General features: G+C 41.6%; 1 protein-coding gene and 1 pseudogene across 1 annotated transcript in view; one reads left to right on the forward strand and one right to left on the reverse strand.

Annotated features, from left to right (window-relative positions):
• The window catches only part of LOC131370091 (antigen WC1.1-like), a 251,918-nt gene that overhangs the window by 83,940 nt on the left and 150,478 nt on the right, over positions 1 to 17,500 (reverse strand). The gene's annotated exons all lie outside the window — the stretch shown is intronic.
• Positions 1 to 17,500, forward strand: part of LOC131370086 (scavenger receptor cysteine-rich type 1 protein M130-like) — a 35,889-nt pseudogene that overhangs the window by 1,047 nt on the left and 17,342 nt on the right.

Genomic DNA, 17,500 nt, shown 5'->3' on the forward strand with positions numbered 1-17,500 from the left:
AGGATGCAGAGGTTGTGTGTCGAGAGCTGGACTGTGGGATTCCTGTGGAGGTTCTGGGATCAGCTGCTTTTGGACGAGGGGAGGGTCAGGTGTGGACAGAGGAGCTTCAGTGTAGAGGAACTGAATCTGACATTACCTTCTGTCCAACATCATCTTCACTCAAACACTCACACTGTTCCCATGACAACGATGTGGGATTAATATGTTCTGGTTAAGTATCATGATGTAACTTCTGTTTAAATAGAGACCACATAGCTGTCCATCAAACTTTAAGGTTCCTGTGTTAATGTTCCTCTTTCACTGAGCTCTCGGCTGTTTGTTCAGGTCACACAGAGGCGCGGCTGGTGAACGGACCGGACTCCTGTTCTGGTCGAGTGGAGCTCCAGTACCTCGGTGAGTGGGGCACAGTTTGTGATGTAGGCTGGGATATGAGAGCTGCAGATGTTCTGTGTGCACAGCTGGATTGTGGGAGTGCTGTGGCTGTGGTGGAGGTGGACTGGTTTGGGGAGGGGAATGGCCACATCTGGGCTGATGTGTTTGATTGTCAGGGGAAGGAGACACACCTATCACGATGTGGTGTCTCATCATGGAGTCGAGCTGCATGCTCTCATAAACACGACGCTGGAGTCATCTGTAATGGTGAGATATTAACATCACGTACACCACGTTACTGAATAAAGTCAGAGTTCATTAGAATATTTAAATGATGTTCTTCTGCTTCAGGATCATCCATGGTGTTTCATGAGGGGCGAGTGCGGTTGTCTGGAGGGAGAGAGTGTCAGGGGGAGGTGGAGATTTATTTCAGGCAGGACTGGAGGAGAGTTCTCCTGGACTCGTGGAGTCTGTCTGAGGCGTCTGTGCTCTGCAGACAGCTGGGCTGTGGCTCTGTGCTGAACTACCGCTCCTCTCCATCCACCACTGAACACAAACACATGTGTGTAACGGGTTTCAGCTGCTCTGGGAGTGAAGCTCATCTGGGGAACTGCAGCAGGCCACAAGCTGAACCTGTCAACTGCAGCTCTGGGGAACAGCTCTACATCACCTGCTCAGGTAAACACCTACAGATGAGCAGACATGTACAAAACCAGAGCTTTAAAATGTAGTTTAAGAAACAGAACTTGATCAGGAGGAAAGTAGTTGTTTAGCATTTTATAGCATATAATTAAAAAATAAATTATTTTACAGTTCATGATGACAGAACAAACTATAAATGTTCATATTTACATATTTACTTTCTCTTTTGTACCACTTAGGCCCTGGGGGTTTTCAATATCTGATTAAAGTGTGTGTTTGTGTGTGTGTGTGTAATAAAGACCCCCGCTCCATCAGGTTGGTTGGTTCTGGGGGAGACTGTGCAGGAAGGCTGGAGGTTTTCCACAGCGGCTCGTGGGGGACAGTGTGTGATGACTCGTGGGATATTGAGGATGCCCAGGTGGTGTGCAGACAGCTGCAGTGTGGAGTGGCCCTCAGTACCCACATACCAGCCTGGTTTGGTCCTGGAACTGGGTCCATATGGCTGAATGAGGTGGAGTGTGAGGGGAACGAGACGTCCCTGTGGAACTGCAGATTTCAGCTGTGTGAAGAGGGTGAATGTGGACACCATGAGGACGTAGGAGTTGTCTGCTCAGGTACAGTGTGATGACTGACAATAAACCTGTTAGATATGTATATTCTCTTGTCCCTTGATTCTAAAAAACCTTGTTATGTTGGACCTCACTGCTGCATTTGATACTGTTGACCACTCGATTCTTCTGACGCGCCTGGCACAACAAGTTGGCCTTCAAGGTCCCGTACTGCAATGGTTTAGGTCATATTTATCAAATAGGACTTTCTCTGTTATGATTGGTGAACTATCCTCCTCCCCAGCCCCTTTGACCTCTGGTGTTCCGCAGTGTTCCATTTTGGGCCCTGTTCTATTTTCTTTGTACATGCTGCCATTAGGGTTGATTATTTCAAAGCACAATGTTTGGTTTCATCTCTATGCAGATGATTTACAAACCTATCTGCCAGTTGTGCCAAATTCTTCTGATGCTCTTGAATCCATCCACAGATGTTTGTATGACATCAAACTCTGGCTGTCACAGAATTGTCTCTGTGTGAATGAGGGTAAAACAGAATGTAATTTTTTTTGGCACCTCCAACCTTCCCAGTTTTGTTGCTGCTGGTCTTGATTCTCCAGCCCCTCATTTTAGCCAAGCAGTCAAAAATTTGGGGGTGACTTTAGACACCAGTTTAAACTTCCAGCTACACATTGACTCTGTTGTCAAGGCAGGATTTTTCCATCTTCGCCTCCTCGCGAAGATCAAGCCCTTTCTGAGTCGGAGTGATCTAGAGAAAGCCATTCATGCTTTTATTAGTTCCCGGCTAGACTACTGCAACGCTCTTTATGTTGGAGTCACTCAAGCTCGTCTGCTTCACCTGCAACTTGTACAGAATGCTGCGGCTCGTATGCTGACTAATACTCGTAAATATGATCATATCACACCAACCCTGTATTCCCTCCACTGGCTTCCGGTACAGTTCCGGATACAGTTTAAACTTCTGCTGTTTGTTTTTAGTTCAATCAATGGCCTGGCACCTTCTTACTTGTGTGAGACAGAAAGCTTTTACCAACAAAGTAGAGCTTTACGTTCTGCTGACCATAACATACTAGAGGTCCCTCGGTCGAGATACAAACAGTGGGGTGATGGCTCCTTTGCAGTGGCCGGTCCTAAACTCTGGAACACAATTCCTTATGAGTTGCGTACTATTACTGACCTGCCTCTGTTTAAAGCCAAACTCAAGACTCACTTATTTAAAATGGCTTTTGGCTTATAATCATTTTCTGTGTTTTGTATATCTCATTGTAATTTTGTTTCAATTTCATTTTACATAGACATTGTTTTAATCACCTTTTTAACGCTGTAAAGCACTTTGGTTCAATTTAGGTTGTTGTAAGGTGCTATACAAATAAATGTTGATTGATTGATTGATGTATATGTTTTATTTCCATGTTATATGTTATATGTTGTGCATAATTGTGTATCAGTGTCTACACATGTTCGTATTTTATTGGGGATGCTTTATCCAACAGTCGTTTATTATAAATAGTGTTTTTTAAAAAGTTTTATTTTTAAAGTTTACCTCTAATAACCCAGCCAGAGGCAGCTGCAGTTCAAAGTCACCAGTCTCCAAGTGGTTCTATCCACACCAGTCCCATATACTGTATCTCCAGGTAGTTCATAGGGGGCCATCCTCAGTAACAGTGAGCACCAACAAGTTATAAGACTCCAACCAGAAGTAGGACATCAGGATGGATCAGTCAGGATACTTTCCACTGTATAGCAGCCCTTGTAGGAATGCTAGTACTCCAGGAACTGGATCCTGGTTATTGATGCATTTGACCATAACTTTCTCTAAATAGATTCGCACAGGGTCCTGTCACAGAACCTTTATGGACAACTAATATATAGACAGTGCAGGTAGTTTAGGTAGGTGACAAGACTAAAAACTAATGAAGGAAACCAAATCAAACTTGTAGCCTCCAAAATGTATAAAATACCTTCAGTCTAAAACAATGTCCATTGTTAAAAGCCAATTTAACAAAAAAATTTAATTGAATTAAATAAAATACAATTGATTTTAATTGAATTCAGGAGTTTATCATGACTGAAGAGCCATTGGTGTGTGAAGACGTAGAATCCACCACACTGTGGTATGGAACTTGAGAACATGTGCCCATGGCCCTACCTCAATAAAATGTTTAAAAGAAATGAGGTATATTCTTTACCTCCCTAGAATGCATGAATTCCAGGTTATTTTTACAGCTACTTTGTTACTGTTAACTGCTGATGTTTAAGTCTGTTATTTTAAACCAATGCCAGATAAGACTAGTAGTAAGACTTTTAACTAAGCAGCAAGTCAGATTCTGTTAGTGGCAAATATTGGTTACTTACAGAAAACTCTACTTCTAATTACTTAATGATGAAATTATGTAATATTAATCATGCACATGAATACATTTAAAGCAGTTTTTTTTTTTGCTTTACTTTCAGAATGCAGTATGTTTTATCTAGATTCTTTTAAACAGGTAAGTTTATTATAGTGTATACTTTTACTTGAGTGCAATTTCTCAGTATTTTTGATCCCTGGTGTTTAGGTCACTTTGTAAACATGGTGTGTCGAGAGCTGAACTGTGGAAGACGAGGCAGTCTGTCAAACACTGAAGCACGAGTAAAATCTGCTCCTAATTGGCTGGATGAACTGAAATGTAGGAAACACGACTCTAATCTGTGGCAGTGTCCATCTTCACCCTGGGGACAGAACAGATGTGATAATCATGATGAAGTGGCTCGTATTACCTGCACAGGTGCAATCAGATCAGATCTCTTCTGGTTTTATATGTTTCTGTAAATGTTTATTTATGAAAAGTGCTCAAACATGTTACAGACATAAAAAAATTAATTTCACAAAACAGTTATACCAAATGTCTGCATGCTCTGAGAGATCTAAAAGTGCATGTGAAATATTTTACTAATGAATGCCTCTTATTATGGCAGAAGATGAAACGTCTCTACAGATACAAGAAAAGTGCTCTTCAATCCCCCCTCAGAAACACTGCTCAAGTAAGGATATATAAAGATTTTGGTACAGTAGTTCCTTGAATTTGCATTTGTTTATGACAAAAGATTTTACTTTAGGTATTTACAAAAAAATTAATTCATGTTAAGCACTTTAACATAAACACCTGAATTTTAATAAAGCTGGTATATTATTGGTTAATATTCTTTTGTAGAACACAACAATCTAAACATTGTGATACTGACTGTAAGGTTTATGTTAAACTAGACCATGTTGAGTATAATATAAGGTGAGATGATCATGGTGTTGTAGTGAGCTGTGTGACTGGAGCTGTTATTCAGTGTTGGTGTGTTTCCTCTTGTGTGATGTGTGTGATGTAGAGCACTGGTCTCTCAGGCTGAGTGGAGGAAAGGGAAGCTGCTCTGGGAGGTTGGAGGTGTATCATAACTCTACGTGGGGCTCCATTTGTGATGATCGGTGGAACATCAGGAACGCTCAGGTGGTGTGCAGACAGCTGGGCTGTGGGTCGGCGCTGAGTGCTGATAGGAATGTTTGGTTGGGTTCTGGTGAAGGGACTATCTGGATGAACAGAGTGAAGTGTCGAGGGGATGAGATTCACCTGTGGGACTGTCATCATTCCCTGAAGAACCACACTGACTGCTCTCATGCTGGAGTCACCTGTGCAGGTCAGAGGGGTGTGCTAACTTTTCAGCTTTCTGTCTCAGTGATAAGACTTGATAACTTTTATTTGGAATCTTAGATGTTTGATTGAAAGCTCAGACCCTAAACTGTAAAACACTGATCAGCATGTCATAAACCTTATTCAGGGACACTTTATTTTTATTGTGTGATAGAAAGTGTTTTTCTTTCTGTGAATACAGACATATCCACCATGTCCACTGCTACACCCACCACCACCACCACCACCACCACCTCCACCACCACCACCACCACCAAATCAGGTATGTGTATTTGTTAGAATGCAATATTTGTTATACTTGACCTTTTTCTAAATATTTATAATGACAGTGTCGTATTAAAATCCTCTTATGTTTTTGAGGTCAGTCAGAGCCGATCTATGATAAGTACAACTCCAGCAGCCCCTTTCTTTATTTCACAAATGAAATTAATCAGAAAATGTTTGTTAATTATACAAGATCAGATGGAGGTCCTGTTGCATGAAAAGAAGGCTTAGAGCAAACCCTTTCAAATTGACATAGAATCGAAGGCTGAGAAAATCAATCAAGAACATCTGCAGAACAGCATCCTATCATTTCTACAACATTTTTATACTGACTTCAAAACAGTTTAAGTCAGCTGGACTTGATTAATGCAGTGTTTTCCTATTTTGCTGACCCTACAGTATAATTAGTAAGATGCTGAGAGAATCTCTTAAACAGAAGTATGGCTCATATCACACTAGCTCTTAAATCATTTCCTCTTTTTCACTGATTTAAATAAAACTCTTAATTTAAATGAAGTAATTTGCCCTTTAACCCACTTGAGGTTAACTTGTAGTTAGCATATCAATAAGTTTCAGAAACCTAGTGTTTTATATTATTGTTATTATTATTAACATTCATGGTTGATGATAAAATTCTTTTATAGTAGATTGTTGACATGTTGATTAAGTTATCTTTGCAGCAGCTTTTAACTGAAATGCTTCAACTCAAGTCAAGAAGCTTTTATTGTAATTTCCACCATATATATATCTTATGCAGTACATAATGAAAGGAAACATTTCTCCAGGACCCTGGTGCTAAATAAGATAGCACAATGCTAAGGACTGAAAAGAAAGTTGTCCTAGCCACATAAAGTACATTACAATAACATAAACACAGGACATAAAATAACACCGACCAGTGTGGAGATTGTAATTGACCATTGTGCAACTAAGCAGATGTGGACAATAAGAGGTTTCTTGTAAACATAAGTAAACATACAGTGGCAGCAGTTGATGGCAGCAAAAACAAAAACAGCATTGAAATGAGCCTTCTCTTCTGTCATCTATCTGCTGTAGGGTTTTGCAAACCGAGATGGTGCAATTCCTAAACCAGGCATTGATGCAGCTGCTCCAGATGCTCTCGGTGGTACCTTTGTAAAATGTGGTCAGGATAGGGGGTGGGAGATGAAGTCAAAAACCATCTCTTTTGTTTTGTTGATGTTCAGAGAAAGGTTGTTGGCTCTACACCGGGTTGTTAGCTGTTGCACCTTCTTTCTGTATGCTGACTCATCGCGCTTGGTATCCAAGATGGCGGCGCGGCAGTAGCACGGAGACGTGGCTCAGCGACAGAGTTCCAGACGCCGCCATTCAGCTAGCCGGGCTAACCGTGTTTCGTGCCGACAGGAATACAGCTCTGTGCGGTAAGACTCGCGGTGGCGGTGTGTGTGTTTACATCAACACGGAATGGTGTAAAGACTCTGTGCTTGTGTCTAACTACTGCTCATCGGTAGTGGAGTTTGTGACTGTTAGATGCAGACCTTTTTATTTACCCCGGGAATTCACCACTACTTTCATTATCGGAGTGTACATTCCACCCAGCGCTAATGCTAAGGAGGCTCTGTGTGAGCTGTACGGAGCTATTAGCGAGCTGCAGAATGTTCACCCCGACGGACTGTTTATTATCGCCGGAGATTTCAATCATGCAAATCTCAGAACAGTGCTCCCTAAATTCCATCAGTATGTGGACTTTGCTACGAGAGGGACGAACGCTCTGGATGTTGTGTATTCAAACATTCCCGGCGCGTATCGTGCGGAGCCCCGCCCCCACCTTGGCTACTCAGACCACATCTCTGTTATGTTGATTCCAGCATACAGACCTCTCGTCAGATGCTCTAAACCGGTTCTGAAACAGGTTAAAACCTGGCCAGCAGGAGCCATCTCTGCTCTTCAGGACTGTTTTGAGTGCACTGACTGGGACATGTTTAGGGAGGCTGCAACCAATGGCGACTCTATTGACTTGGAGGAGTACACGGCATCAGTGACCGGCTACATCGGGAAGTGCATTGATGATGTGACCGTCTCCAAGACCATCACCACACGCTCCAACCAGAAGCCGTGGATGACTGCGAAAGTGCGTGCTCTCCTGAAATCGAGAGACTCTGCCTTCAGATCAGGGGACAGGGCGGCCTTAAAAACAGCAAGGGCCAGACTGTCCCGAGCCATCAGAGAGGCGAAGTGTGCACATGCCCAGAGAATCCACGGCCACTTCCAGAACAGCAGATACTCCCAGCGCATGTGGCAGGGCATCCAGGCGATCATCAACTACAGGACAACTTCACCTTCCTGTGACAGTGATGCCTCCCTTCCAGATGCGCTGAACGACTTCTACGCTCCTTTTGAGGCACAGAACAACACAACAGCGAGGAAGACCATCCCTCCTCCTAATGACCCAGTGCTCTGTCTCACCACGGCTGACGTGAGGAGAACTCTATGCAGAGTTAACCCACGGAAGTCCGCTGGACCAGACAACATTCCTGGCAGAGTTCTCAGGGAGTGTGCAGAGCAGCTAGCAGATGTCTTCACTGACATCTTCAACATCTCGCTGAGCAGCTCCATCATCCCTTCGTGCCTCAAGACAATGACCATCGTCCCTGTGCCAAAGAAGTCCACGGTTTCCTGCTTCAATGACTACCGTCCTGTCGCACTCACACCAATCATGATGAAGTGCTTCGAGAGGCTCATCATGAGGCACATCAAGTCACAGCTACCACCCTTGCTGGACCCCTTGCAGTTTGCGTATCATCCTAATTGTTCCACGGACGACGCCATCACCACAACCCTCCATCTGGCCCTCACACACCTGGACTGTAAGGACTCCTACGGTCGAATGCTGTTCATAGATTTCAGTTCAGCATTCAACACAATCATCCCTCAGCAGCTGATTGAGAAGCTGAGTCTCCTGGGCCTGAACACCTCTCTCTGCAACTGGATCCTGGATTTCCTGACTGGGAGACCTCAGTCAGTCCGGATCGGGAGCAGTATCTCCAGCACCACCACACTGAGCACTGGAGCTCCTCAGGGCTGTGTGCTCAGTCCACTGCTGTTCACTCTGCTGACTCACGACTGTGCAGCAATGCACAGCTCCAACCACATCATCAAGTTCGCCGATGACACGACCGTGGTGGGTCTCATCAGCAAGAACGACGAGTCAGCATACAGAGAGGAGGTGCAGTGGCTAACAGCCTGATGCAGAGCCAACAACCTCTCCCTGAACGTCAACAAGACTAAAGAGATGGTTGTTCACTTCAGGAGAGCACAGAGTGACCATTCTCCGCTGTTCATCGACGGATCCTCGGTGGAGATCGTCAAGAGCACCAAATTCCTTGGTGTCCATCTCGCGGAGAACTTCACCTGGTCACTCAACACCAGCTCCATCACCAAGAAAGCCCAGCAGTGCCTCTACTTCCTGAGGAGGCTGAGGAAAGCCCATCTCCCTTCCCCCATCCTAACTGTGTTCTACAGAGGGACCATCTAGAGCATCCTGAGCAGCTGCATCACTGCCTGGTTTGGGAACTGCACCGTCTCGGATCGCAAGACCCTTCAGCGGATAGTGAGGACAGCTGAGAAGATCATTGGAGTCTCTCTCCCCTCTATCACAGACATTTACACCACACACTGCATCCACGAAGCTAACAGCATTGTGGATGATCACACACACCCCTCACACACACCCCACACACCCCTCACACACACTCTTACACACCCCACACCCCCCTCACACACACTCTTACACACCCCACACACCCCTCACACACACTCTTACACACCCCACACACCCCTCACACACACTCTTACACACCCCACACCCCCCTCACACACACTCTTACACACTCCACACACCCCTCACACACACTCTTACACACCCCACACACCCCTCACACACACTCTTACACACCCCACACCCCCCTCACACACACTCTTACACACCCCACACACCCCTCACACACACTCTTACACACCCCACACACCCCTCACACACACTCTTACACACCCCACACACCCCTCACACACACTCTTACACACCCCACACACCCCTCACACACACTCTTCGCCCTCCTGCCTTCTGGAAAGAGGTACCGGAGCATTCGGGCCTCACAACCAGACTGTGTAACAGTTTCTTTCCTCAAGCCATCAGGCTCCTCAACACCTGGGACTGAACTGTTCTACACTCTCTCTCACACACACACACACACACTCTCACTCAGGACTGAACTGTATATTAACTCTCTGTCTCTCTCACAAACAGATACACACACTCTCTCTTGACTGTGTGGACGCACACACACACACACACACATAATTTATATTGTTCATTACTTACTGCACTACCTCTACCTGTCATCCGCTGCTATAGTTATATTTATGTTTATTCTATTTGCACTACCTCAACCGCTGCTGTGTATTTTTGCACAATATTTTTGCACAATACTTTTTTTATTTTTACATCATTTCACTTTATCTATTTTATTTCACTTACATTCCATTACACATGTTCTTTTCTTTCTTTTCGGTGCTAAGTGTCCTGTGTTCTTTTGTGTTGTCTTTCTTGTATTTATTGTCTTTTGCACTGTCTTGTCTATGCTCTGTTTGCACCTAGCTGCACACTGTGCACTTTACGTGGCTAAGACAAACTTCTGTCCTAGCTCTGTGGTGTTGTTTTGTGCTGAACTTGTTGTTGTATGTTTATGTAGCACCAGGTCCTGGAGAAACGGTGTTTCATTTCACTATGTACTGCATCAGCTATATGTGGTTGAAATGACAATAAAGCTTCTTGAATCTTGAACTGAATCTTGAATTGAATCTTGCAGATGAGACCCACCATGGTCGTGTCATCAGTGAACTTGATGATGTGGTTTGAGCTTTACACTGCTACACAGTAAAGTAAATAGCAGTGCACTGAGCACACAGCTCTGAGGGGCTCTAGTGCTCAGTGTGGTGGTGCTGGTGACTCTGTTACCAGTCCGTACTGACTGCGGTCTCCCGGTCAGGAAGTCCCAGATCCAGTTGCAGAGGGACGTATTCAGGCCCAGCAGACTCAGCTTCTCAGTCAGGTGCTAAGGGATGAGGGTTGTGTGAAGTTTATGATCAGCATTAGTATGTAAGTGTCCTTTCTGTCCAGGTGTGTAAAGGCCAGGTGAAGGGTGGTGGCAATGGCATTATCTGAGGAGCAGTTTGGGTGATATGCAAACTGCAAGTGGTCCAGTGAATGTGGCAGCAGGGTCTTGATGTGTTTCATGACAAGCCTCTCGAAGCACTTAAAAATGATGGGTGTGAGTGCAATGGGACGATGATGGTGGTGGACTTTAGGCATGTTGGAACATGGTGCTGCCTAGGGAAATGTTGAAAATATAAGTAAAGACATCCACCAACTGTTCTGCGCATTCCCTGAGCACTCTGCCAGGAATGTTGTCTGGTCCAGCAGACTTTCGTAGCTTAACTCTGCATAGAGTCCCCCTCATATTGCCCAAGGTTAGACAGAGCACCTAATAGTTCAGAGGAGGGGTATTCTTCCTCACTGCCACATTGTTTCTGACCTTAAACCGAGTGTAGAAGCCATTCAGTGCATCTGGAAGGCAGCCATCACTGTCAAAGCCAGGTGAAATCTCCAGTGATAATAAACAGTCCATCCGGTTGAGCATTCTGGAGCTCACTAATACCCCCATAGAGTTCCCATAGTGTCTCTGTAGCATTAAAGCTTGGGGGGAATGTACACTCCAACAATGAAAAGTGTGGTGAATTCCCATGTTAAATAAAAAGGCACTGCTTAAGATGTCCCTTCTCCTGGCCACCAGCATCAGGCAATGCTGAGGACTGGATCTGCCTGGTCTTCACAGCAATCCGAGATTGTGACGCTTCTCCAGCACAACATCATACAGGTTGACTGTTGAATGATTTCTGTACTATATGAGTCTTTGGTTTCTTTCCTCTGGTGTCCATGTACTATAAAAAGTTCAGCTAGAAACATAAATAGCATCATTCTGGAACTGGAGTGGCTGCTGTGTGCTACTGCTGCACTGCCAATTTGGAACTTGGTGAAGAAATAGGGATTTAGTCTTCATTTATACACATCCAGTGAATCCAGATTGATGAATAAAGTTCAGTTGGTGCCAGGGCAGAAAAGAACCTTGATACATGTCTTTCTTGTACCCTGAGAAATGGTGGTTCAAATCAAGCAGCACTAGAGGACAGGAGAGAATTGGTTCAGAATGGGTTTGGGAAGAGTGTTAAGGTAGGAGGGATTTTTTATTTTTTTAGGTCTACAGGTAGATAGAAATAAGGTTTCTGATTATTTAGTAACTCTGATTCTTTATTGCATCCTCTGTGGTGTTACCTGAAACGATGCTACATGATGACACTTACCTATGAAAAGGTGTCCACTGTGGAGCAGTAGCCATCAGTGGAATTAATCATCACAGATGCCTCTCTCATGGTGTGGTGTCACAGAGCTACACAACAATCAGGTGGAGTTAAGAGCCATCCATCTGTCCACTAAAGCCTTAGGAGTTAAGACACAATCACATCCTGGCTGTTTATTACTGATATAAGTGATAACAGGAATTGATTAAAATCTCACTATTTGGTAATCAGTACCAACTTTCTGTGGTATAAATAAAAGAATAAAACATTTTGGGTCATCCAGTTATATGAAAATTGTCCACTGTATTTCTTTATCTGTTCATTAGATGGAAGATAATGATGATGTCATCACTATGGAACAGGATGTAGGAGAGACAAAGTGAGTGTCTTCTTGGTTATGTGGTTAATGTATGTAAATGTACAAGCAGTACAGTGAAAGCATGATTATATTATTTCTGATAATATAAATATCAGCTATATAAAACAACTTTAATCCTCTTTCTGTCATCTTCCAAGTGTGTCAGGCAGAGAAGGCAGTGTAAAACAGAGGAAACAAGAGAGAGGCTGATGTTCTAGGATACAGACCAGGATAAGGAGCAACCTGAACAAACCCTCTCTGTCTGCATCTTCCTGATAATGTACGGTCACCTGCACACAAAATGGAGGATATTTTATTGAGCTTATTTTTATTATGATCCCCGACACGGATATTGAGTTATCAGTCACTCAGATCACCATGACGACCGAACAAGGGACTCCTGGAAGAAGATAGGGGGCGCTCTCTGTGTTTACATTCACAATGACTGGTGCACTAATGCCACAGTGACTGAGACTCATTGTTCCACGGATCTAGAATATCTGATACTCAAATGCAGAGCAGAAAATATTTACACTGTACTCTTTTTATTTATTCTTAATCCTTATTTTTTATTTATTTAATATTTATTTATTTTAATTCCTTTCACAGTTTTTATGTCTAAATGTCCTTGTAGCTGTCTGAGAGACAAATTAAATTTCGTTGTATTGTATACAATGACAACAAAGTACCTTTCCTTAGATTTGGTTAAGTGTGGATGTCACCAGCAGGCTCCATATTTACTGGGAATTGCAAACCAAATGTCACTATACTTGTACAAAGACAATAAATATTCTATTCTATTCTATTCTATTCTATTCTCAGAAACACACATAAATTCACTTCAGTTCATATAATGAAAACATTTTCCTCATTTTGAAAATAATGTCTCATATTCAGAGTTAAGCGCATAATGAGGACTTAATACTGAAATTACACACATCATCACTCCAGACATAAACACTATTCAGGAGTTGTGTTTGTGTTTTTATTTATGGGTTCATATGTATGGGTGTAAGGACTCGCTGGACGTGGGAGAGGTAGAATCCATTTGTGGATCTTTATGGATCAGCATACACTGACAATGGGTTACTCATTTTTTTATAATTTCTATACTTTTTAGCATTATAGAAGTTTTTTTATTTAGTAGTTTATCGATGATGGTGATAATAATAATAATAATAATAATAATAATAATAATACTAGTACTAGTACTACTACTAATAATAATAGGGTTAGCAGCAGCATCCTAACAGCGCCCTCAGCAGGTCAGTTAAGCAGATTTCATGAAACAGAAATCTCACTCTGGAAATGCTTTACTGCCATCTAGTGGATGAAAAAAATATTAATATTCATGATAAAAAATAAATGAAAAGTTAATTTTTACAATTATTATTGTTTATAATCATGAAGCCCGGAGTACATGTCTGTGTATTTAAAAAAAACTTATTAGTGAAAAAATTATAAACCTCAATTTAAAAAGTCTAAAAATAGTTTAAATCATGCTATAATGTAATGATAAATAATTCAAATTCAAATCAAATTCAAATTTTATTTGTCACATACGAAATCATACACAGTACGACATGTAGTGAAATGCTTTTTATGACTGTCCTACATGAAAGAGGAAAGAGTAACAAAAGAAAATGTGTGGACATGAAAAGAGAGGGGATATAGTTAAGAAGTATAGGGAAAAAAAAGTTAAAATGGTAAACTTGAAAATCAACTGTCAGATATGCATATACAAATATATGTCTATGTATGTATATATAACAAATATAAAAGTGTAAAAATATAAAAGCAAAAACAAAATATATATATATATAGTACAATATAGTATATGTGAAAAATAAAACAATATAAATAAATATATGTGTAGACTCTATAATGTACAGAAGATAGAGATATGTAGATAAAATGGTCAACACTGAAATGGTGTTGCAAAAGAGTATAGTATGTACAGTGTGCATATGTAAGATAAATATCAGATTTGTGTGTCTTTGTGTGTGTGTGTGTGTGAGTGTGAGTGTGTGTGTGTGTGTGTGTGTAGAAGGGATGTTTAGCTGATGTAGTTACAGTGTGGTTTATCAGTGTGTGTATCTGCTCTGTGCAGCTGTCAGGCATTAATGCTGTACGACAGCCGAGTGTTTCCTCTCTCTGAAATCAGTGTGTGATGTGATCGACTCTCATCACTCACACACCTCAGAGACAGGAGGCGGAGCTCTGTTCATCACTCACACACCTCAGAGACGGGAGGCGGAGCTCTGTTCATCAGTCACACACCTCAGAGACAGGAGGCGGAGCTCTGTTCATCAGTCACACACCTCAGAGACGGGAGGCGGAGCTCTGTTCATCAGTCACACACCTCAGAGACAGGAGGCGGAGCTCTGTTCATCAGCACTGACGTTATTTTGATATATATGGAGAAAGTGAAAGATGCCTCGTCTGATTTGTTATTGAGGCTGTGTGATGATTTCCTCTCATCTTTCTAATAAGGTAACAGTGAGTGTGATTGGCTGTCTCTCTCTCTCTCTGTCTGTCTCTCTGTAGGGGGCTGAGTGAGGAGATACACTTCTCTCAGTCTCTCTGGGTGAGTGGAGGTGAACACATCGTGTACAGTGAGGAGGGAGATGGAAATCTGTCTGACTTTTATTCTTCTCTCATCCACACTCACACTCACAGCAGCTGGTAAGTTCACACTGATTATTCACACCAAAACATCACACACTTCTCACTTTAACAGTAGGGACGAGTTTTAATCAGGAAATGTCAGAAATTTCATCTCTCTCTCTCTCTCTCTCTCTCTCTCTCAGACAGTGTGAGGTTGGTGAATGGTGGAAGTCGCTGTGCTGGGAGAGTGGAGGTTCTTCATGATGGTCAGTGGGGAACAGTGTGTGATGATGCCTGGGATATGAGAGAAGCTGCAGTGGTGTGTAGAGAGCTGCGCTGTGTTGAGGCTGTAAATGTGCGGTATGTTGCTCACTTTGGACCAGGATCAGGACCAATCTGGATGGATGAAGTGGACTGTAGTGGATCAGAGTCGACACTGAAGGACTGTGGGTCAGCAGGGTGGGGAAAACATAACTGTAATCATGCAGAAGATGCTGGAGTCACCTGCTCAGGTAAACTGATTTAATTATAACATTTAATATTTCTTCTTGAAAATACCATAATATTACACAAAATAAAATATTTTAAGTTCTAAAATAAAGAGCTATTTCTAAAATATATAAAATAAATGTTGAGCGTAACAGACTACGACAACAGAATTTTGGGTTTTCATTATCTGTAAGCCATAATCATCACAATTTCAAGAAATAAAGGCTTGAAATATTTCACACTATGTGTAATGAATTTATATAATATATGGGTTTCACTTGAACTGAGTGACAAAAAATACTGACCTTTTTCATGATGTTCTAATTTTTTGAGATGTACCTGTATAAGTGAGCAATGTGCACAAAAGCATTTCAGGAATGTACACCACAGAAATAAATGTGGGCATATTTAGGTTTACATATATTACAAAATATTAGAGCTGCACGATTCTGGCTAAACTGAGAATCATGAATAGCATGTAATTACGTGAGGTTCTGACCAAATTTTCATTGCTTCATAAAAAAAAAGAATATTTGCAAAACAAATATTGTGAACAAAGGAGTCAGTGTCTCATTCATAAAGACGTTTGGATGAATCAGTGTTGATTAATGAATCTCTTGAATGAATGATTCAGTGACAAAAACAGTCAGTTGTCACCATTTCCTGTTATAAGAGGATAAACATTATAATACATAACGCAGTCAAAATACATTCATTTTGATCACTACTGTAGGCATCAGTGTTAATAAAATAATAATAAAGTGTTAATAAAATTGCATGGGTGTTTAAATCGAAATTGTGATCTTTTAACAATTAATCATGAAGCTCCAACAAATATATAATGTTATAATTCACTGAAAACAGTATTACTGTGTATTTTACAGAACATTTTTAAATACACATACATGCATTATCAATTAGTGGTGGACCGTGCATTTCACACCTCGGCCTTCACTGGTGTCCTTCCTGAATTAATCCACCTCTATACCATCATTATGACGCCACGGCAATAGATACTAATCACCCATTAAATAACAAAGTAAAAAAGAAATTAGACTACGGTATTTCACACCTCACAAGGAATAGTCAATTTTATTATGATTATTTTTCTCAAAAAAGACATTCTTTACGAGGAATGCAGCAAACTGCAATCTCCGGAGGACGCAGCATCCGAAATGAGACGCAGTGAATGTAGAAACACTGTATAACAGTGCGCTGTGTCACAGGCTCTTATAGAGAACATGAATAACATTACATTACATACAGGAAATAAAACAAATGAACACAATTCTGTCTCACAAGTCTCCTTTCACTGCAGCAAAAAAAACCACGGTCCACCCCGGGGATCTGGAATGAAGGCAACTGTTTGTTTTGTGCAAAATCCCAAAAGCATAAATGGTTCTTGAAAAATCTTACCAACTATTTTGAAGAATCAAAAGGATTTTGTTGAAAAGTCCGCCTTGAAAATGCATTTGTAAGGATGTCTGCGACCAAATCGATTTCTTCTCCTCTGTCAGCCATTGTTAGTTAAAATATATATATATATATATATATATATATATATATATATATATATATAGTTATCCAATCAAAGGACAGGAAATTGCAGACGTAATCGTATGCCTGCTAGATGGCCCCAGTGATGCCAACTCGAAATCTTATTGGTTTTTGGAATAGTTTCACTTATTTTAAGCCACGGGTGCCTGCACTTTTAATTCTGAAGAGCTAACAGCTGGGCAGCACATGATGTCAGCCATTAGCTGAAATATGATTGGATAAATATGCTTATCATAAATATACACTACTGGAAGAAGGCCCAACCGAGAGAAAAGCTATGAAATGTAGAGAATAGACTATCAGGAATAATTTAATATACATTCATGGAAAAATATTTTAAATCTATTAAAATGCAAATCAGTGATTCAGATCACTGCTGTTTAGGTCAGCAGAGAAGGCCTTTCTGGCCCTGACGGTCCGCCACTGTTATCAATGCTGTCAACGTCTTGCCATGGGGTGCTTGATCTTAAAGAGGGTGAGAGATGAACTGTTGATGCACTGGAATTAGGATCATAGTCCTTTGACTGTAAATATCCAAATAAATAAGTCACTCACCCACTCATTACTAG

Source organism: Hemibagrus wyckioides, linkage group LG19 (assembly GCF_019097595.1).
Source record: "Hemibagrus wyckioides isolate EC202008001 linkage group LG19, SWU_Hwy_1.0, whole genome shotgun sequence".
Taxonomy (NCBI): domain Eukaryota; kingdom Metazoa; phylum Chordata; class Actinopteri; order Siluriformes; family Bagridae; genus Hemibagrus; species Hemibagrus wyckioides.